The sequence below is a fragment of the Dermacentor silvarum genome, chromosome 9 (genome assembly GCF_013339745.2).
Source record: "Dermacentor silvarum isolate Dsil-2018 chromosome 9, BIME_Dsil_1.4, whole genome shotgun sequence".
Classification (NCBI taxonomy): Eukaryota; Metazoa; Arthropoda; class Arachnida; order Ixodida; family Ixodidae; genus Dermacentor; species Dermacentor silvarum.
Window position 1 is genome coordinate 159,211,589 of NC_051162.1, and position 23,127 is coordinate 159,234,715.

Here is a 23,127-nt window from a genome sequence, read left to right on the forward strand (position 1 = left end):
GCACTTTAAGAGTGTCAGTTTTCCATGTGAACGCACTGTTTTTTTCAGTCGTGCTGACCGGACTAGAATTCTCGGCCTTTAGAAGATCATGTGATGTTGTGATTGCTGTATGCATGCATCGCTTCTTCTCTTTCTTGTCATTACCCACCACGGTGCTTATCTCGTTCACACGAGGCGAAGCCTACTGCACTCTCTCCCCCTTCCTCTCTCTTTCTCTTTTTACCCCCGTACTCCTCTCCCCCGCGCAAGGTAGCCAACCGCAACTACCTTTGGTTAACCTCCTTGCCTTTCCTTGCATCCTTTCTCTGTATCTCTCTCTCTGCGTTGAATGAAACAAACGAAGTTTAATTGACAGCGATTGGTCCTTTCCTACCTAAATCTATCAGTTGCGGGTTTTTTGCACTGTTGCAATTATGAACTGTCACCAACCCACCCCGTCTACCGTTGTCCTAAGCTTTACAATGGTTTGGGGATTGCCATAACGTGTCCGCGACAGTGATGCCACCAATCCCGTAGAAGATGCCCGCAAAGCCGTTGCGATAAAACAGCTCCCGGCAAAAGACATCGCGATGAACATTCGTATTTTTCAAGAGAAACGGCGGAACACTGATGTGGTTGTGCCTGGCACTTGAGTTGGCTGACTCCTCGAGGATTCAAGTGGACATTCCGACATGCGTTTCTCGCGTTTCCCGCTCGCGAATGTAGGTCATGTTCAACACAAAAGTGTGCCTTCTGCGTAATGTATTGTACGCCGTATTATAAGCAGTTGCCAGGTCGTTAAAGATTCTCTCGTTTCCTCGCACTATCTATAGTGGCAATTTTGCCCGCCAAACATGTGCAAGCGACCCATTGCAGAAATAATATGTCAGCAGATTATGAAGCATAGCGAAATGTTTTAGAACTGCGCAGTCCGGAAATAACAATATGCTTCCACGCACAGTAACACACTATAACAAATACGCATGATGTCTTTTTACAAATGATGCTCTCCCGTTCTTGGCATGCCTGAGAGATGAGCCAAGAGACTTCTAGAATTAGAAAAATGTCTTCAAACGTGGAAGACTTAGTCCAAGCCCAAACTCCACTCTTAACCCGTGTTCTCATCTGCAAAGAAGAAAACGCTGAATCACGTAGAACCAAAATGGAAATAGATACTACAGACAGGGTACCGGAAACATAGTTCCAGAATTTCCTGTATTTTTCAAGCTTCCTGCAGGGGCACTTTCCACTAAGTCATGCGATCTAGTACTTTTTTTTTTTCGTCGACAATACCGACCACGCGTTTTTCTTTATTTATTTTCTATCAAGGCGGTCCGCATTGCAAGCGCCCAACATTCGCGGGTAGGTGCCGGAACACCTTCCTCCCTCCCCCGTTAGGCGTCGCCGCCATCGTCGACAACAGCGGCGCTCGGTTGATCACGGTTGCCCCTGGCAACGGCTGGGTTGCGTCCCATGCATTTTTAATCCCGACGAAAAGGCGGCTAAGGAAGCGACGGGAAAGCCGAGCATGGAGAGAGGGAAAGCAAGAACGGGGGAATGGGGAAGCTTTCCTGTCGGGCTAATGTTGCCCGCGGTGCCAGTGTCGAAGGCGAAGGGGCGCGCGCTTGTGTGCGCGCAGCATTGTTCTACGTGTCAGTGCGTGCGAACGTACATGTGCAAGTTTGGATGCGCGCGCGCGCGCTTGTGTGTGCGCGTGTGTGTGTGGATGTGTGTGAGAGAGAGAGAGACAGAGTGAGAGAGAGTGTTGGTGTCATCTGAGGAGGGGAGTTGCCGCGTTACCAAGCTTCAGTGGCAGTTTCGGTTGGCTTCGCCTAGCCACCGTGTGGGCAGGTCCAGCGTTGGCCACGCTAGATTTACTGCTCTGCGCCTCGCTGGCCTCGCAGCGACTCTTCGCTCGCTCGCCTGCGTCGCTTGATATATATATATATATATATATATATATATATATATATATATATATATATACAGGTGCGCGAATCTGTTGGGCAGGCCGCTGCAGGTTAACTGAGCTCGCCAAGCGCGTCAGCCGCTACAGAGGTGCGCCGCGGCGTAATAGCCGCGATTGGAGTTGCATGCAAATGAAGAACGGGAGCTTGCATGCGTCGTTTCCTCCGTCTCGTGTGGCGGATCTCGCGAGTTTAATTTGTAAATCCCGCAAAGCCTCGTCGCACCTCGTCGCAGCATCGGGAGCGTCGTGCACTTTGGGGGACTTGCAGAGAAGAGCGCACCGTTCCTTTATTCGTAGCCCCGAATAGTGGCGCCTCTTTTCTCGTAGCTTTTAATTTGACAGATTTCAGGGGTACCTGCGTGTCTTGGCCCACAGAAACAGGGTGCTGATTGCAATGGGATTGTGCTGCTGCGTGGCTGCGTCTGCTGACGTCTTGTTACCCAATTGAGTTGCAAGATGTAGTAAGCCCGGGGAGAAGGGCTGTACTTGATTGCGATAGAGAACCTTTCCTTTATCTTGATTTGCCGGACCGCACTTTAATAATTCGGTCGACAAATGAAATAGCGGGTTCTCTAATAGTGAAGTTATCGAATTCGTATCGAATGGGAACATTCGAGAAAAGTGGGCTTCGAATATCGGATCGCATGCCTAATATATCCCTACTACTGAATATACAGAAAGAAATAGCCGGAACCACTGAAAGAAAACATGTTACAAACAAAAGAACAAATTTTTGTTGAATACATGCAAAGCCATTTGGTACTTCGTTCAATGTAGGATCTTGCAAATGTGCCATAGCGGAAAACAAGTCAGAATAAATAATTGTTCTATGACCACGTTATGTGGCAGCCTTAAAAATTTGATTGATGGATTGACTGACTGGTTGATTGATTTATTGATTGATTGTTCTCTGCATTATGCCCCTCGCAATAATGCCAATGGCGCTGCGAGTTTTGTTTGAATAAAGAATAAAAGAATTGATTGAATGACGGCGGTGTTGCAAATGTAAATGATAAATACATCGCTGGCTTCTAGACAATTCTAAATACTTTCACTTTACCTATCACGCACTTGAACAAATATGTTAGAAGTCAATCGATGCAGCTCATAAGTAGTTCGCCGTGTGATACGTGGTGCGCCTGGCAGTAATGTAATGTGATTAGTGAAACAACAAAGATCTTTTTTTTTCACTTTTTGATTACGTGAGAACGATAGCTCAAAATACCTGATAATTCCATAATGTCATTTGTGGAACAAAAAAATATAATGAACGTTGTTTTGTTTTCAAACTAGCTATCAACATAACGGAATTTGGGGGCTAATATAGTCCCGCATATGGTTCTTTCTTCTGGCCTGGGCTTACTAGACAAATAGTAACCGCGAAAGCAACAAAGAAATACTTAGCCCAATGCAATACAATGAACAAAATTGTTAGAAAAATTGATAACTTATGTGTGAAATTTTCTGTACTGCTGTATTTCTTGTTTTTACTTATTTCAGCTACTTTTGTTTTATGTGGTTTCGCAGTATAAAATAGCAGCTGCCTTAGAAGTGTTTTATCCTTTAATAACAACATTTAGGACCCCTTTAACAAGTTTGTTGGGTCCAAAAAGTGTGTACTTTGTTTACGTTAACAATACCTTATTCATGTTAAATAAGCTTTCTAACTTTCTAAGTTTTCAAACAGAGAACTATGCGTGTATGACCACGCCTGCCGTCATTTATTTTTTTTTTTTTGTCCCGTTCTGCGCTTTACGCTTTTGTTAAATCACCTAAATGTCATTGTCGTTGCATCACTGGTTCCCCTTCCTCTTACGCACATAGGGGAAAAAAAGAAAAACTAAGAAAAGTTATGTTGCTTTCACGAAACAATGTCCGAAAAGATAATGATCCCAAGAGCCCCGCTGTTTCGGCATTCACCAGTCTCACAGGCGCCCGTTACTACCCGCACGTCAGGAATGATGGAAAGGCCGCCCAAGCACGTAATACCGTTCACTTTTTTTTTCCACGCAAAGCGACAACTACCTCGAGAAGGAACTATGTTCCGAAGACTCGAGGACATCGAGGCGCTCATCGGTCACATCGACCATGCACTGCGTCACTCGTAGCGTCTCTCGCATCTTCCGACGCGTAGCTGCCAATCCGTAAAAACAATAAGCCAATCGATCAGTTAGTTGGACAGCCCGCGCCTTCCCCCGTTTTGCCATCAAAAGAGCGGCACGCTGCTCGTAGGGTCAGAACAGCGACGTCCAAGCGGTGGCATGCAGTCCTGGATCTCTTCCATGACAGGGAAGGGAGAGAGGTAGTAAAAATTCGCAGGACGGTTACGAGTGTCTAACGCGAATGTTTAAGTGCTTGCTGTGGTGCAGGTCAGGTGTTTTAATGCCATAGCATTATATGGCTCACGAGGCGGGAAATCGGTCGTTGGCGTGTCCACGATGGTCCAAAAAGTCAAGTGAGCCCGAGTGAGCCAATCGCAGCAGTTGATGACGTCAATTAAGGGAAAGGTAGTTAAGGCGAAGTTACCTAACGCAGAGTGAATTAAGGCGTAGTTAATTGAGGCACAGTTATTTAAGACACATGTTTACTTAAGATAGAGTTCATTGCGGTACTAGAACCCACGACCATTTGTGGTAATTAAGGTGAAGTTAATTAAGGCACAGTTTATTAAGACAGAGTTAACAAATGCACTCGAACTCACGACCTTTGGTGGCCGCAGTGCTTTCGCATTGATCCACGTATGGATAACTCTAAGTGCCCCTTGAATTTTCGTTCTCGATTTCGAGCTCGCCAAATCGCTAGCGGGTCTGAAGTGCCTGCTTCCTCCATGGCATTTCAGTGTAAAGGATGTATTATAGCGTTCACGTTTAAACTACTACGCTCCTCTCCGACGCTTGAGTAGTGCTCGCCGGTTTTTTAAGCATACGCTCGCCCAGCCGAAGGTGGTATTACGACGACAACAATGTAGATGACGATTGTGAAGTGACTACGATGGTCCAACGAGGACGTAATGAGAACAATGGGATGGTATCATGATGGCATCATGGCAGGATAACAAGTTAACAACCACATGACGACGGCTGTATCATGACGATGCAATGACGGCTATGCCATGACAAGGACGTCGTAATCACTATTGAGTGACGACACAGCATGGTTACGGTGGAACGAAGAGAGAATGGCGTCGATGAAACGAAGAAGGCGCTATGACGGCGACATAGTTTTCATTTCTCTACCTATAGATATTATGACTTGGCGTGCGAGTTCGCCTGATTAGGAAATCTACCTATAAAGGTCCATTGCCCCGTATGCTCCATGCCAGTTTTAACGTCTATTCGGGCAAACATACACACACACGCACACACACACACACACACACACACACACACACCACACACACACACACACACACACACACACACACACACACACACACACACACACGCACGCGCACGCACACGCACACGCACACGCGCACACACACACACACACACACACACACACACACACATTTCCATTCTTACTAGACTTCGCGACAGTGCCTTCGGAGACAGAATAAAGTAAAGGGGAAGGCAACGAGGTCGAGCAGTCGAGCAAGAAATGCAGCTTGACCTGAACTTGGAGAATTGCAGCTGGCAGAAATTTTATGGCATATTGGAAACGATGTCTTGCCTGAAAGAAGATGAGTCGAGTTTCTAATGTTACGTATAGAGCCACCAATCGTGCGCAAAAGGTAAATGAACTTTGCGACCTGGATAGTCTGTCGTAAAATATTTGTTATTGTTATTATTATTGTCGTCGCTGTTGTTCTTGTTGCTGTTAGAACTTCACACGTATCTGTAAGAAAACATTCGCCGCAAAGGCAAAAACTACGTACCGCTGTGTATGCATGATGTGCTAAGAGTGTCAAGTACATAGTGTATCCAACATTCGCCAGGGAGTAAACGGCATGAAATATATAAAATGTTAGAAATAAAATGGCCTTTCGGCGAATGGTTGTTGCCCGCTAACAGAAAAGCCCGCTACCCGCCGCGGTGGCTCAGTCAGCTAAGGCGTTGCGCTGCTGAGCACGCGATCGCGGGATCGAATCCCGGCCGTGGCGGCCGCATTTCGATGGAGGCGAAATGCAAAAATGCCCGTGTGCTTGCGTTGTAGTGCACGTTAAAGAACCCCAGGTGGTCAAAATTAATCCGGAGCCCTCCACTACGGCGTGCCTCATAATCGGAACTGGTTTTCGCACGTGAAACCCCAGAAAGAAGAAGACGAATTTGAAGTCTAGGTAACTCCGTTTTCCTCCACATCATACCGCTCGTGGATTTCGTCAGATCAAACCCAAAATAAACGTTCGTTTGAACTTGCGCTTCCAAGCCTACATTTAAGGGCCGTATGTTGCATCGTGAAATCAGGATGCACTGCATTACGTAAGATGAAGTAGAAAAGAAAAAAAAAGAAACTCGTTTAAGAAACCTGCTTATTCCGTTATCAGAACACGCTATGAATGCATGAAACGCCGTCAGCTTCGCTCCTTCACCTCGGCTAAGCTGTTTATCTGTTTAGAAGTTCGGCATGTGAAAGGAAAATGTAACTCTAGCGCCAAAGAAGGTGACTAACGAGATTCGCGCCTCCTGAGTCGAAGCGCAGACGTCGCTTGCGGCTCTCACGTAGGCGCAGTTGTTTGTTAGGTCATTTTGGCTCGGATTGATGCTCATTGCGCAAGACGTCAACAGATGGCAGCACCAATGCGCTCACTTCATATTACGCGCGGGAAACGCAGGAAAACACGTGCTCGCGCACTCTAGTGGCAGAGAGGGAGGCAAAGAAGCGCAAAAAAAAAAACTACAAAAATTGTTAGTCGGGTGACATGTCGTCTGCTAGCTCGCTTTTTTTAACACAGACGAGTATCGTGGCGCAGGCGGCGCACGAACTGTTGAGCCACGCCAAAAAAAAAAAAAAAATGTAAATCCAAAAATAATAAACGAAGCATTAAGTCATGCCAAAAGCACATTCCGCTAGCGCAGTTCGAATTGGGAGTGACGTCGGTGCACGCGGTGGTCCATTAAAAGCGCGACGTTCCTTTTCCGAGTCGAAACGAGCGGCTGCGACTTTTAATGGCATCTCGACGGGCACCACTCCCTACCTCACCGCGCGTCGTCTGCCGTTTTCCACTCGTCGTCTGCTTTCATTTCTTGTCCCGTCGTCTGCTCCTCTCTCGTCGTTTCCTTTCTGTTCGTTCCTCCCGCGCTTTTATTTTCGTCTCGAAAACTCGACTCGCTGGGCTGTGTGATAGTTCCAGACTCTACACACTCTCCCCCCTCGTCTTCCACATCCTTCGCTTCTCTTTCCGTCGCCGGCTCCCTCCCGTGTAGCCCGGTGTCGACGTGAACTTGTTGCGTCGCTGGCTGTGCGGAAAGTCTTGGCTCGGCTGCGGATTCCACGCCGGCTTCGGCTTGCTCTTTCATTGGCCTCTCTCAATCTCTCTCTCTCTCTCTCCCTCCCTTCGTTCTTTTTGTTTCTTTCACCCTCACGCCGGCGTTTCGGAAGTACTACAAAAGGATGCGAGCGGCGTGCGGCCGACTGAGAAAGGGTGTTGTGTTCCGTTGGCGCTGCAGCAGCGGCGACGGCCGTGAAGAGATCAAAAAGAAGAAAACAAAGAAAAGCACGAAAGTCTCGCAATCTACCACTCCCGTCGTGGCTAGCTGAGGCGCCACGCGCTTTCGCTGCCTCCGTACGTCGCGCGTTCGCCACCGAGCCGGCTTGCAACTAGGGTGCTCGAAGAGAGTGCGGGGGAGTTTTTCGCTGAAGTATTCCAGTCGAAAGTCGTCGCTCGGTCTTCTGGCTCCTTGGGTCGGAGTTGTTCTCTCCACCACGTTGTCGTCCAAGTACGCTGCGCTCCATTTGACGGATTAACGGAGCGGCGAGTGTGCCGTGGATTTCGTTGCACCGATCGGCCGGTGTTATTTTCTTTCTGGGTGGTGTTGCTTTCTTTTTCCTACTTTGCATCGCCCGGTAGTGCCGTGTTGACAGTGTGCTTCTCGATCAGCGCTGGAGACTACGCTTCTACTGAAGTCTGTGGGTCGACAGTTATCGAGCGACGGGACGTGCGCAGAGACGGCTTCACTCAGGTCAGCATAAATTTTCTTGTTGTGCGGAATTTCATTCGAATATTCGCTGGCAAATTAGCCTATTATTTGCTGCTGAATGGTGAGCACTCGCAACTAAATGGAATCTATCAGTACTATTAAAAATGTGAATATATGTGACCGATGTGCGTATGTTTTCAGGCTGAAATTTAGTTTAAGTGATCGCCATTCAATTCACTTTTTATGTTGCCAAGTACAGGCGAGCAATAATTTGCATCGTGCAAGCACACACTGGTCTGTGTACCTTTCAGTGCGTATGAACTCGACAGGAGGTATAACTGTGTTTACGTCTTGAAATTGTGCATGACATTCTGCTGCATCTAGCTGCACCTACAGAAAAAAAGGCAAGAAAAACAATTACCATGTGGGCCGCTGGCATCGTCTCTTGGGACCTGGGCCATCAACCAGTCGCTTTCGAGCTACCGTTTTAATGCACATTCCCAAACACTAAAACCGCTTTTGTCGACTCTTGTTTTAACTCCGCTGCTGCTTTATGTTGGGGGCATGTATGACTCGTGTCCCCGTCAACGCGAAAAGTGCATTCATAAAAACTGTCACACGTTCATGACCGTTATGTTTCTTACGCAACACGTGCCATCTGCAGTGCAACGATCTGTGCATGTGCTCTCGTGTCTCAGCTGCATTCCAGTAACAACGCCGGATCATTCCGCTATTCTTCACAAGCTTCATGTTTGTCAACATAGGAGGCGCTGGTATCCTCACTTGGGTTACTCTATCTGCGTATATAGCAGGAGTTTAAGCAATGAAAAAGAAACAAGAGTGAATGAAGGGCATGTCCGCCTCTTTAGTCGCAATTAAGGATTTGTTCGCACGCATTTGTGCGCCAGCGCATCTCGGAGGTCACACGTGAACTTCGTGGGCGCGCCGCCTGATGGTGCAAGGTGTCTGCGCGAGAGAGATGCCCGAACAAGGATCACACATTGCTTGCGTCCTTCTGTCATGGCTGCGTATACGTTTTACACTGTGCAGCCAACTGCTTTGGAGTTTGGATCTTGGCATAGCCTGTGAACGATTCAATGCATAATCATAAAAATTGCATAAGGACAAATTCAGGACTTTGTGGTGGATACACGTAAACGTATTAGTACTCCATGAAACTACACGCTGCATAGGATGAAAGCCAACAAAACTGTGCGCTTTTCTTAAGCTTCGCATCACATAGATTCCAATATGCAGTGGATCTGCAATTTTTTTTTCTGTCCTTTTCTTCATTTATTGTCGAAGCGACAAGCGCGTTTACGTTGAAACGAATGTCACTCCCATACTGCGTCGCCGCCAACTGCAGTTTCCACTTGTGCAGCTGCGATGCATGTGACAATGATTGCACATTTCCTGCGAAAGAGGGAAAGAGAAACGAGAAATAACAAGTATGGAAGTGAAAATTGAGGCAGCGCGTGGGTACCCGCCAGAACAAGCTGACGAGGGCATTTCCGGCCAGAGCAGACATAGCAGGGGGTGTCGTAATGTAAAAAAAAAACTATTCCGAATGAAATTGCAGACCGTACTTGGTGCTCACGTTGCAACACTGTCTGCGCAAGAGTGCTGCTAGCTCTCTTCTTTATGAATTAAAAAAAAAGCTTAAGGCCAACGCTAAAAAACTTGAAATTGCCAAGGGGTTACATCAAAACTTTACTTTCGCTCAATGGACGGAAAAGGGTTGATTACTGTGGGGGAAGATCGCGGCCAAACTTAAATGTCTTGAATTTCGTGCGCAATCTCTGTACCCAGTCGTCCATGTGACGTCAGGAATTCAGCGGGTTTCCTCGTGCTTTGGCGCCGGTGACGTTGTCAAAACTTGCTAGCTTGACTTTTCGCTTTCCTCGGAAAACAATCATTTTTTATTTATTTCAAAATACCTTACAGACCTCAATTGAGGCATTGAGTAAGGGGGGTAGTACATAGAAAATACACACAAAATACATAGGATATATGACATACATAAAACAGTCGCAATTTACATAACACAACCGGACCCACAACCAAGGTACTAACGCGGCATAGCGAGATAACGATAAACACAGCGACATAACGGTACCAGTGCTACAGTAACGTGCAAAGCATAGTGCAAATACAAGAATGCGTGATGCGACAACCGTAAAACCTCACAATTTATTGGACATATAGTCGGTCAAGGCGACAACCGTAAACCTCACATTTTATTGGACATATAGTCGGTCAAGGCGTCACGGAATGAATCATAGTTGGACAGGCATGAGAATTCCAAAACCTGACGGCACGATGCTCGCGTACTTTTTTTTTACTTTTTTTTCGGCGACCTAACTGCACACTAAACACGAATAGACAATGTTGAAGTATGTGACGGGGCTGCTGAGCACGAGGTCGCGGGATCGAATCCCGGCCACGGCGGCCGCATTTCGATGGGGGCGAAATGCGAAAACACCCGTGTACTTACATTTAGGTGCACGTTAAAGAACCCCAGGTGGTCCAAATTTCCGGAGTCCCCCACTACGGCGTGCCTCATAATCAGAACTGGTTTTGGCACGTAAAACCCCATAATTTAATTTCAAGTATGTGACGTCACAGCCAGCTAGTGCAGAAACTGCCCGGTAGCGTCATCATGAATCATTGCTTTCATAGCAAGAGTCCATGGTCTCTGGTATTGCGGATGCCTGTTTCACTAATGCACTTGAACTTCATATCCATCTATAGTGGTCCGCTTAACTTTAATATGAAGCAGAGAGGTGTCGAGTTTGGTTCTTGACGATATAAAAAAAGAAGGCGACATGTGTGTTACACTCGCGCTATCAATGTGGCAGTGAGGACAATCATCCGGCATTTAACTTTTACCTAGTCTCGTTTGCAGATCGGCTTGGTAACGTTGCTCCATTATTTGGATTCTATTTCGCGTTGTTAAAAATTATTTATGTTCGCATTATGGTTTGCATCGCCGAATTACCGTTGCTGGTGCGAGTGGGGCACCTTTTATTTTTATTTGTCCCCGAAAGATAACTGATCCACATTTGCCAGTTGTATTATAGCGTCCGTCGTCTTTCAAGCAGGGCTTAATTATTTCGGGCTGCGAAGGTTGTAAAGATTTAATATGTCAATTTTCCATCAATCTGTCTACTTCGGGTGCATATCTGGTAAGACCCTAAACGTAAATTCAAAATTCTCACTCTTCTACAAATATTTATTAAGCAGTATACAAGAAATACAACTCAATGCTCTGTTTCTTCATAATGCTATAGTATCATCTATATTATTCATAAAATAGAAATATTTTAGGCCAATCAGAATAAAATGTGCAGTCTCCATCAAGCTTCACGAATACTCGCTTAACCTGGTGAATGCACTTGCACGGCCGCTCGATAAAAAATCCAGCGGCCGTTGTACTTGCATGGCTCGGGTTGTCATTTGAATGGATGCGTGTTAAGACTTCCTTTTTTTAACGCTTTGATTTGTTTGCGATGGCCGATATCCCTTATATAATGTCGATGTACGCGTGTTATAAAACTTTACTTCGGTCTTCTTACAGTGCATACATATAACGAGCAAGGTCACCCTCGTGCGATCCTTTGAGATTTGTGTAACTGTAGTGCTGCGATAATCTAACTACCAGTGCTCGTCATGAAGTCAAATCACCGGTAAGAATCGTCAACATCTTTGTGAGGCTGCGTGAGATGACGGGAAAGAATGAAGTGCAGTGGCTTACTACCACGGTATCCATTTATGGGCAGAAAGCTCGAACATCCGTTTTGCTCTGGGATAGCTTTATTGGCTCTTTTCCCGTATGTGTGAAATATATTCAGTTGAATACGTCGTTTTCTCCTTTCGAGATAAATTCTGACGAAGTATCTTCAGTGCCCCAACACATTAACGTTTCTTTTAAATTGTCATTGGAGAAAAAGAAAAAAATTACACCATGGTTCCCGTAGGGAAACCCTGAGTAGTATGCAAGCAGCCATGGGGTCGACCACGGCGCTGACACTGGCGTTGACGCTGGCGCTGTCCGTGGCACTCATCGCGGCGTTGCGGGAGGAGCGGAGCGCACGCGCGCGTCAATATACCGCGAGCTACAGTGGCGCCCCCCAGCGGAGTATGCAGCGCCTACCGTCGCGCCTCTAACCTAAGCTGATTCGCATTATCGCGCGCGGAGCCGCAGGTGTTGCCATTCGTTGCGCAATCCGGAGAGGAGAGGAGCGTCGTAGAGGAGAGGAGGAATGCCGAGAGGAGATGAGACAAGGAGAGGAGGGGGAGGAGGATGCGCAGTGCGGGTGTGGACGCCGCACGGCGGATGGATGGAGGGAGGGAGAGAGTGACATAGCCCCGACCATAAGCTGCATCTAAAAAGAAGTTAGAAAGTTATAGTTATCACTGTGCAGTGTCCTGTGTACTATTTAGCGCATGCGCGTCCCCTCCTCCTCTCTCTCCTCTACTACGCTCCCCCCTTTCTCTCCTCTAGGAATCCGAAGCGGCATGCTCGACAGGTGGTGCGACAGCTGCATATATACACCGCTGGGGCCGCCACGGTAGTTCCGCGGTATGAAAATGACGGAGCGCGCGCGCCTCATTCTCTCTCTTGTGCAGCGCCGCGATGAGCGCTCGGGCCGCTGCTGCGAAACCATTTCCCGCTCAAGCTGCATACTCCGCTGGGGGCGCCACGGTAGTTCTGCGGTATGAAAATGACGGAGCGCGCGCGCCTCATTCTGTCTCCTGTGCAGCACCGCGATGAGCGCCCGGGCCGCTGACACGAAACCATCTCCCGCTCAAGCTAACCATCTCCCCGCTGGTTTGCATCCACCCATGGTTCCCTTTAGCGGGAGATGGAGTAATTTTTTGTCTGCCTGGTACTGAAATATATGCCACGGAAAGTTAATCTAAAAATCATGGACCGAATTCACAAGGCTTTTCTTCGTTCGAAATTACCTTTTTAATTGGCCAACATCAGGACTGGCTAGATTTAGCTCTTACGAACACCTCTAGCGTAAGGTCCTTTTGTGAACACGGATCCATTCGCTTTTTAAACCGCAGGACAGCTCAATTTCTTTACCTGAAAACTCGATAGAATAGCCGCTTCTTTGACAATGACTCACTTCTCATTAAGTCCGTAGCTTACGCAATGTCGATGACGCCGCGTATTTCTTTCAAGCAAGCGTCACTGATGCCATTTTGCAACAGCTAAGCACCGCAAAACATGGCAGAATCGCGGCAGACACTTATGCAAAGTTGTAGTAGCAACAACGAGAGCAACAACAAGAAAAAGTCAAGCGGCCTTGACGTTAGACAGCTTCTAATGCCGATCGATTACTTCACCGTGAAGACCAGTGGCTTCCTCACTTTTCCCTAAGCCCATCTCTTCCCTGCTGAGGCTTTTGTTTTGTACACCTAGGCTTGGGGATTTGCGTACATATGTAGTGTCTTTGTGAACGCCTTTATCTGGCGAGCAAGAAACGTCCACCTGTTTTTTTTTTTCGTTTTTTTTTTATCTCCTCCAGAACCGATAGGCCATTAGCGAGAGCCTCTTTATGGAAGCGTAGCACCCAGTTATCTCGCTTCTTTATTTTTTTCTTATTATTCGCCTGTGCGTAATGCGGTCAAACGCTCGAGGACCGAGTCGTAAATGCCCGGAATGCTTTATGACCGACGAGGCGCAAAAGCCAGAAAGAAAGTAATAATAAGGACGTGATGTGAGCTGAGATACTTGGCCGAAAGAAGGGAATATAAAGAGGGACTCTTCCGACAGCGTCCGTTGCAGACGCCGAAAGCACGCCGTTTCGTCTGCTTTAACGGCACGTACTTCTGCCGCGCGCCGACGTACGTCTGTTCGGGTGGCAGACGTACGTCTGCTCGACTGGAATGCGGGACTACTGTGCGCTGATTCTACGAACTGCTTTTCTGTGAACCACGCAACGACAACAAGAGCAATAGTGGCTCGAATGACCATCGCTGCACTGGCACGAATTCTGTTGAAACGGGAGAAGGACGTTCGTACTTAAATTACGAGTCGCGTAACGCACGCTTGGAAGCACGGCTTCGCTGGGTGCCGAGGGAGTGGTAGGGAAATGTTGCCTGGCTTGAAGGCAGCGTCCGAATCGCGGTGGCGTCCGCGTCGGACAATAGGTGATGTCCAAATGCATCACCCATTGTCATCCGGCGTCTTCAGTGCACAAACGCATGGCCTCAGAGATTCACTTTTCGGATTTGGACACAACCTATGCTGACAGATAACATCGTGCATTGCCTGCAGATGAAGAAATATCGGGCAGACGAAATGAATGAACGACGTGGTCATTCCACGATCCGCTTGGCATTATTTTGCTGGTTATTCTCCTAGCGGAGCGTGTGAAGAGAAAGGTGAAGGTGAATGTACATGCTCTGTTTGTGTTTGTTATATATTTATTGCGATTAACGTTATCTCTATAGATTTAGGTGCGCGTCTAAGAACCGCAGGCGGACAAAATCCGAGGCCCTCAACTACGGGCGTCTGTGACCGCAGCTTGATTGCTTTGGTGCGTTAAGCTTCAGCAATCAATCAATCAATCATTATGATTAATGTTCTTGACTGTTAAAGAACACCATCCATCAGAAACAACCTTATGTTTGTAGGAAATAATTCGCTCTATATCTGACCGTTGCAGTTGTGCAGCTCTCGCACTGGCACCACTCGGTCGAACGATCGTACTAGGTCAAAACGTAATACTTTATTATTTTCTGTGATCCGGCTCGGGGATTGTCCAGCATTTTCACTCAGGGATCGGATTACCTCTTGTTCTCACAAAGTACAACACCAAGTTGTGTTTTAAAGAGCTCGGCATTACGTGTAAGCGCAGTATCTCTGTCTGAATTTTTAAATATACGATGGAATATTCTGCGCACATTTTGCTCACCATCAATACGACATTCCACTGTGAGAAAGACGTATAGAAAAACGGAGGGGGGGGGGGATACATACGGAAAGAAATGAGAAAGGAGCGCAATCGCGATTAAGAAACGAACGAATCGTCGGCATTATCGCCTTTTCAGCACATGGAATAACAAGCTGTGCTTTTGTCTCCCCATTTCCTTTCGGCCCGCTGCCGCGTCAGTAAGATCGCTTCATCTCCGTTCGCAACAATGTTTTATTCCTGTCTTGGACGTTATTATGCCTAAGCCTACATCCCATTATCCTGGCAAGCCTTCACAATTATGCCGTACCCCTGTCAAAACAGTTGGGCCGTTAATGTAGTCGGCTCGGAAATTCATAACCTGACGTCTCTTTTCGAGCTCCCTTTTGATCCTTTGCATTCCCGCGCCTATAGCACATCGCGAGATTGGGATGACGCCGGAACAAAAGCGTAAAAAAAAAAGGACGGAAATATTTCATCGAGTCGGCAGCCGCTTTTGTCGCTGCAATTAGGATCGCTGCTCGCAGGCTAATCTAATTTATTCACGGGCTGAAAAGCCAGTGCGAGTGGTTTTATTCAAGCTTTTTTTTTTCCCTTACTTTGCAGCGCAGCTTTCAGGCGACCGCCTTCCCCAAAGATAATACTTTCTATTACTATTATTTCCTCTTTCTTTTGTTTTCTTTCTTTTTTTTTGGGACCTCTGCGGCTTCCTTACACAATTTGTCTTTGAGCTATAGGGTTCGGAATTTTAAAACGCATTCAAGCAGTGGGTACAGTCTTTCTTTTTTGTGTGTGTGTGTATGTGCGTGTGCTTTCAAATCAATGGTAGAAGTAGGCTGTATTTCCAATCTATTTTTAGTGTGACTCCTGCGAAAACGTTTATTTTAGACAAAAGCGGAAGGGAGACTTTATAGTGCGAGTTCGCGTGCATTATCACATATTTAGCGTCCGTTTCGGTGAAAAAATTTCCTTTCGACAAATGCCGCGAAGGGATTTAGCTTTAGACTTGTAAATTATGGTCCTTTCTTGGAAGAGAGTAATTTTACCATGATATTATTTTCTGAGCTTTTGTGGCATGAAGCAGCTTAAGTTTTTTTTTTTTTTTTTTGTGCTTGGGCAGTGGACCTGAGTGTACGACTATGCGCAGACGGACACTGTATAACTTTGTCTTCGTATTTGTTTAATTTTTATTAGTTGACTGAAATATAAAAAGAAAGACTGATGGCAGTGGTGGTTGCAGGCTGCTTTTCACACACGCGCTCTCTTTCAGCAAAGCTCTGTATCTTTCAGTCTACACCACGTGAGTTGTGGCTATACCCTACACCCACTCTTGCTCCGCCGCAACCAGATGCGAAGTTCAGGATGCAGTGAAACATAGACCAGTCAATGCGCGTCACCGAACCAACCTCTCCTGGCTCCAGTAAATGCGGGTGCTGACAGATAACAGCCCTTCCAGTTCGCTTGGCGGTCAAATAAGGTTTCACTATGTCATATTTCATGTAGTACCTTAACGACACAGCATTTCGAGATCATGCGACGCCATTCGACTGCCACAGATAGCTCGCACTTCGATTATATGTTTCCTGCCTGTCGAAGTTTCATGCAATCGTGGTGTCATGCTGAATCAAGCCCAACGTCATTCCTGTGAGCTCATGTTTCGCGTCTATCTTCTCCTTAAACGACCCGTAGCACTTAAGACTGGTTCGCTTACTGGGTACCTAACTTGGTACGCATGTTTACGTGTGCAATCCTTTCAACACGCTCCGCGTCTCGAAATTCGCTTATTCTGAGCACTCAAACAACGCCGCTCCAGTAGGCCTAGTGTGCTATTTCTTGAAGCGATCAGCTGTCACGGTCTCTTGTTACGAAAGTAATTGCATACCTTTACCACTCCTCTAACGACCCCGTTGCGTAAACTGTATATCGCGTTACGACGGGCCGATGCAACCCCCCGCGATGTCATTAACACGACACGCAGATCCTTTGACCGGACGCAAGCCTCGGGTCGGAACTGAATTGCGGAAAGTTTTTGAGCCCCCGAAGGGAGGAAACTCTTATCGCGCCGACAATGAAAGGCCTGGCCTTGAGCCTTAACGAACCCTCTATAATGCCGTGCTTGCATCGTCGGACATCTTCAGTCACGTTCCCCCCTCCCCCCTTTCCCCCCCTCCCCTTTTCTCGAGCTCGTCTCTTCGGTTCAACGACCTCCTGCAACCCTACTATAGCTACGTATGCTTATTATTCGTCGCACCTATCCCGACATCTCGCCACTCGCGTAGCCTGCCTGCGAGAAGATCCGTGTCACCTTCTTTGGCAGAGATTGCACCTCCTCGAGGGTCCACTTGAGCTTGCGGAGGCGTGCCGGAGATAAACGTCGATTGTTCGCTGCCTCCTCTACCCAACCCCTCGTTTCTTTTTCCGTGCCCGTGTAAGACTGTCAACAGCTACGCTGGCTCGGGTTGATAGGGGCTTCCGCTGCGAATCGGGGTCTAGTTCGCATATGTACGCACGCGCGCAACTCTCGCACTCTAACACGTGGCCTAAGATTAATGTCCCGATGCGTGATTTCATCTATGCTGCAGTGCCCATTGCGTTATCTTAGCACAAAGCCATGACACACACGTCTGCCAAGCGCAAGTCCGAAGCTTTTACGCGCTCCTCTACAGCATCGTACCCCCTTTCCGACGCATTTTGCCTCTCCGGGCCCCATCAAAATAAAGTTTTTTTCTCTCTCTCTCTCTTTTTTTTGCTCTCTCTTCCCCAGTGCGCGGTAGCAAACTGGAAATTCTCATCTGGTTAACTACCCTGCATTTGCTCATCTGTCTATCTGATGAGGCTGTCTGTCTGCATAGCATCGTTTTCTGCCTCGATGCGTGTTAATGACGAATGCGTTTTGATGGATGCGTTCACGCTACTTATGCTAAACCAGTGCATGTGAACCAGTGAACCAGGAACACTAAAGGAACAACACTAAATTGGGTTCGGTCGGTGAACTGCGTTGTTACACCACATCAATATATTATTATTTCTTTAAAGACCAGTCATTATTACGTAAGTAGTGTTACATAAGGAGTGGGTTACCAATGTGCCTTGTGATGTCAGTCGGTCGAAGAAGTAAGCAGCTAGATTCTTCAGAAAACTTGATGGTCAGGTGATCGAAATGGTTTGGCGGGAAAGGCCAATCAATCTGATGCTGCGCGATGACAAGAGGGCGAGGAGAATGCGACTGTAGTGACATGTGGGCGTGACACTTGAAGTTCATTGCCGGTACGATGAGATGTGCGTGTCAGGGGTGAGCTAGGTAAGGTTGGCGGCCGAGAAATCTGTAAAAAAACTTGCGGAACAATGATAGTGTGGCAATACGACTGCTAAGGGAGAAAAAAACTAGATAAACTGGATTCCGCTCTTAATTATGACATGCTTCGTGCACTCAAAGGTAGCCGAATAACTGGAAAATCAAAAACCAAAGTTGCCGCTTTGAATTTCGCGCCCTGAACCTTGGTGCCGTTGACGCCGTTGTGGTGCTGCCGTAATGGCGGTCCTTTCTTTAAGTTTTAGGCTTATTTAGTAGCACAGGGATAGGCGTCCAAAAGTTCCCACGCTGCGTGTTCAATTATCTATTTTCTTACCCGTTGCAGTGGATAAAGCTTAACATTTGCACAAAATCAGTTCACAAGAAACACATGGGCACATCTCGATGTTGGAGTTCGCGTGCATTGCAGAAGGTTTCACAATATATGCGCATACCTGCTTGTTTCGTTGTTTGTTTGTTTGTTTGTTTGTTTGCTTGTTTGCTTGTTTGCTTGTTGTTTGTTTGTTTGTTTGTTCGTGTGTGCGTGCGTGTGTGCGTGCGCTATAATTATTTTTCTGTTTTGCAATTTCATTGCCTTTTTCTTTTTCTTTCGAAGTATTTTGGTATAGCCGGCTGTTCTTGTGGTTATACACTGCTCATTTTTCACAACTAGTAAATTAAAAGAAGAGCTACCGCGACCACCTTGCGCGGGGCTTTGACTTCCTTTTTGTCCAAAGGGGTTTGTCAATCTCCGCAGCCGCGAATAGAACATCCGACTACACTTATTAGGACTAACACCCTGTATACAGTGCGCGGGTGCGCATATCACCGGTGACGACTTGTTGAACGCGCTTAACTTGAGCAACATTGGTCAACGATGTACACAGTCCGAACATAGTTTACTTTCGTACAACTGCCAGCTACTCGTCATTTACCTGGGGCATGGCAACGGCGTTGTCCAACCGTTTTCGCACACGCGTGCTAGAAGAAAATTTGTCGCGAGCCACCCTGCAAAGCAGCAGCAACAAAATGCGTAGCTGAGCGACCGGGTGGCGTGGGTTTTGCGTGTGGGCGCCTGTTTCATTTCTGTCGCGGCCACGCTACACACACAGTCAGTATTGATTTCGGGTGTTTCGTAACAAAGGCGGCTCGACGACTAAAAAAAGATGCTCGTCAAGGTAATAAATACTCCCACGCTCGCACGCGCAGAACACAAAGGCGCATTGACGCACGCACAAACGCTCGTCATTTACTACAAACACAATACGACGTTCCCATTACATCGCACTGAACCGTACATTTTCATCTCGCCGCTGTATCGAGTATACCGATTCGGTCCATGTTTGGGATGCTTCGCAATTAACATGCCGAACTCGTGTTTCCTATACCAAATGAAGTCCGCTCGCATTTGATTCATTGCGAGTACTATTGCAGTGGAACACGCAAGCCCTTGCCTACGTAATGAAAAACATGAAAAAGAAAGAACGAAACAAAAAAGTTAACTTAGAAAATTCACCGCCCATGCACCCCGTACAGATGGTAAACCAGCGAAGCTGAAATCTGCGGCCCCGGTGTGAGCCACACTTGATTTCTTTCTTGTCGTCTTTCTTTCTTTCTTTCCCCTGGCTCATACGCGCTTATCCCTGGCCCGTACCCGCATATCCAATGCGCGCATGCGCCACACGTGCTTTTATTACCGTTAATCGTGACGTAACTAACGAGCATGTGACGTCATTGATGTCATGACCTATTAGTCATGTTAGTCGTACATTCGTACCCTTCCATGCCAATATTGGTATATACCAAGTGAACGAGACGCGAGTTTTCCGATAGGTTTATTTCCTCCGGAGGGTTTCTGTGGTCGGACCGGGAGTGTTTCAGCCTAGGCATATACAGCTTCGCTGAAAAAAAGAAACAAGAAAAAAGAAAACTTCTTGTAAGACAACAAGTGGGCGGGTCTGTATTTACGAGGTGTTCCTACGGGGCCAGTACACGTGTGCGCTGCATACACGATTTTACCTCGCAAGGTTACAAAACGGGCTGTTTCGTTGCTGCTCATTTGAATTTCATGCGCATCCCGTGGGCCCTCCGTGTGTTGATGCATGGGGGGAATTCGATTATTATTGCGTTTGCTTCTATTTTCCGGGCTCCGCCTATTGCATTATTCAGGAATACGGTGGAAATGCGTGCTTTATTGACGTCTGAGAAGCGGCCAAAAAAAAAAAAATGTTCGGTGTAGTTGACGGATGACCCAGCGTTGTCGGAGACGTAAGGAAAGGAGGGGGGGGGGGGGAGAGAGAAGGTGTAGTTGCCACACATGAAACGAGTGTCTCTCTGGCGACAATGTTTCGTAAAGGAGTGGCGGACACGCTTGTTAAGCAGTTCGTTTTATAGAATGATTCGGTGTCTGTGCGCCTCAGAACCGAGCCGATCGAACGCATTTACGCGTAGCCCTGCAGGAGTTGACAGAGGGCGCTGCAAGGCACGCCTATTCCCACGCACGCTAAAAGGGGGCATAAACTCATTTGTGCGCGTGTCCATTAGTGAGAATATTCGAAGTTGGGTTACGTATTTTCAGTGTGCGGGTTTGGGGCCACTTGGGACTCTACTAATGATGTGACTATTGACTCGCACATTTGGCTAGGCCTTCAGGAAACGTTTTGGTTTTAAAGAAGAAGCTTTTATTTTATTTTATTTTTTTGCTAATTCTTTGTTGTTTATATTGCGCTTTGCTATAGTGATCTGACGTCGTAAGCTAAATTTCCGGCACCGGTGGGCCGCATTACGATTGGGCATGAATCTAAACGCGCTCATGCACTGGCGTTTAGGCGCATGTGAAAGAATCCCATGTAATCAAAATTAATCCAAGGGCCTCTTTCGTGACCTTTCTCACAACCTTAGTATTGTTTTGGGAGGTTGAACCCACCCGATAAGTCAGTCGGTCAATCAATCAATGTTTCCGGACAGTCATAAAGACAAAAAAGTGTTTAGAACATCAAAAACACTTACCCATAGTAGCTGTTACTTTTCTGTTTAACATAATGTTTAACGACAGGGGCGCACAACTGAAAGTCGCAACAATATTTACGCATGTGCTGTGAATTAAGGAATACAAATAATTCAGCTCCTAATATAATAAAACAAATAGGCATTCTACAGTAACGTTTCGAGGCTAGCGCTGAAATATGATGAAAAGAACAATAAGCGATAATCTAATGTCACTATTAAACGAAACCGCGCCTGGTCGTAGAAAACAGTAAGTGCTACCCACGACTCACGACGTTGGCTGAATGGTCGCATTGTAGGAGTTTTCTTTTTTTTTTTTACAGCGAAGCTCTTAACCTCTCGGCGGCCACCATTTTTTTCGTGTCCTGTCCGTGAACGAAATTACCATCGTCAGCAATGGCTCATACCTCCGTAAGCAAGGAAGAAAATGCAATAGGTCATACCCCCGTATAAGGCTGAGCCTGCAAGCGCTCAGCAAAGTGAAGCGAACAGTGCATACCTGCATTCGTTCTCTCCGTCGCAGCCGAACGTGTGTGTAACCTCATTAAGAAGCACAAAGACGTAACCAATAATTGAAAGACTTTAATGAAACGTTGGGATTAACCCAGTGACGTTTCAGCTTCGCTGGTTAACCTGGTACGGAGTGCTCGGGCGGTGATTTTCTTTAGTAATCATAGTACTTAGGTTCGTTGTCCGGGGCAGCCGAAATTAAAACACTGTTTCGGCTGGGCGGCGCCCGTTGTGGCTATCGGGCCCTTCGACTGGAGAAGCAGGCATGCCAATGGATGTCGCCGTCGCGAACGTGTCCCGTTCGTGTCCCTGGCTGCTGTCATCTCGCGTGCCAAGCGCAGCGTGAGGTGCGATATTGCGTCGTCCTGTAGCTATATGGTTATACGCGCGGCCAGGCGTGGAACGCGATAAGCGCGTTGTTGCAGCCTCCATCATCGCTGTCACGTCGAATCGAGCCCGAAAACTGCCCGCCGCGAAGATAAGGATACAGCGGGTAACTGCGTAAACGAAAAATGTTGTACAGGCTTGAAAGAGTCGTGATGTGACCAGTTTTATGATGTAACTAGTCTGCGGAGGAGGTGTATATGCGTAGCTCGTGTTTCAGCGACCGAGTGCATCGTGTTAATAAAAAAAAAAGCCGGCAGATCCCGCGCCCTGTGCGAGTCGATGTTATTGCGGAGCAGTCTGCGGAGAGCCTACCAAGTTAACGAAACGACCACGAGAGCACCGAGACGTGGGTGGCTGTTTCATTACCTAGATGACGCGCATGTCATGATTCATATCATTTATGTTTATGGCCTATCATTTATGTTCGTCATACTATGCCAATTTTGGTACCTACCAAGTTAACGAAACGACCATGAGAGCACCAAGACGTAGATAGATAGATAGATAGATAGATAGATAGATAGATAGATAGATAGATAGATAGATAGATAGATAGATAGATAGATAGATAGATAGATAGATAGATAGATAGATAGATAGATAGATAGATAGATAGATAGATAGATAGATAGATAGATAGATAGATAGATAGATACTGTCGAAGTGGCAGATGTTCGCCAAGAAATGCTTCGCATTTAAAACTTAGCTTATGCAACGTGCATCTTGAAATCCATGGGAAACAAAGCTTTCGTGAATTTGTGAAGCGAGTAATTAAACGCCATCAAAGTAATTGTGATGCGCATAATGATTCTTTATTGTCACCCTATTCAACGTGTAATCTTATGTAACGTTTATGCGCGCTCGTCACCGTCACCGACAACCAGGCACACCTTCCGCTCCTCAACTTAGCTTCTCGACTCAAGTTGTACTAAATATATACAGGGTATTTTAGGTAACTTGAACCATGTTCCTATGTAC

At 46.8% G+C, this 23,127-nt stretch overlaps 1 protein-coding gene across 2 annotated transcripts in view; it reads left to right on the plus strand.

Moving 5' to 3' along the window:
- Nucleotides 1-23,127, plus strand: part of LOC119464584 (excitatory amino acid transporter) — a 153,906-nt gene that overhangs the window by 1,324 nt on the left and 129,455 nt on the right. Inside the window, exon 1 of one of the 2 annotated variants that reach the window (XM_037725608.2) lies at nt 7,523-8,070. The exons of the other annotated variant lie outside the window; for it this stretch is intronic. The gene's annotated coding sequence lies outside the window, so the exon portion shown is untranslated. Of the gene's footprint in view, nt 1-7,522; nt 8,071-23,127 lie in introns of those variants that run through there. 2 annotated transcript variants of the gene reach the window in all.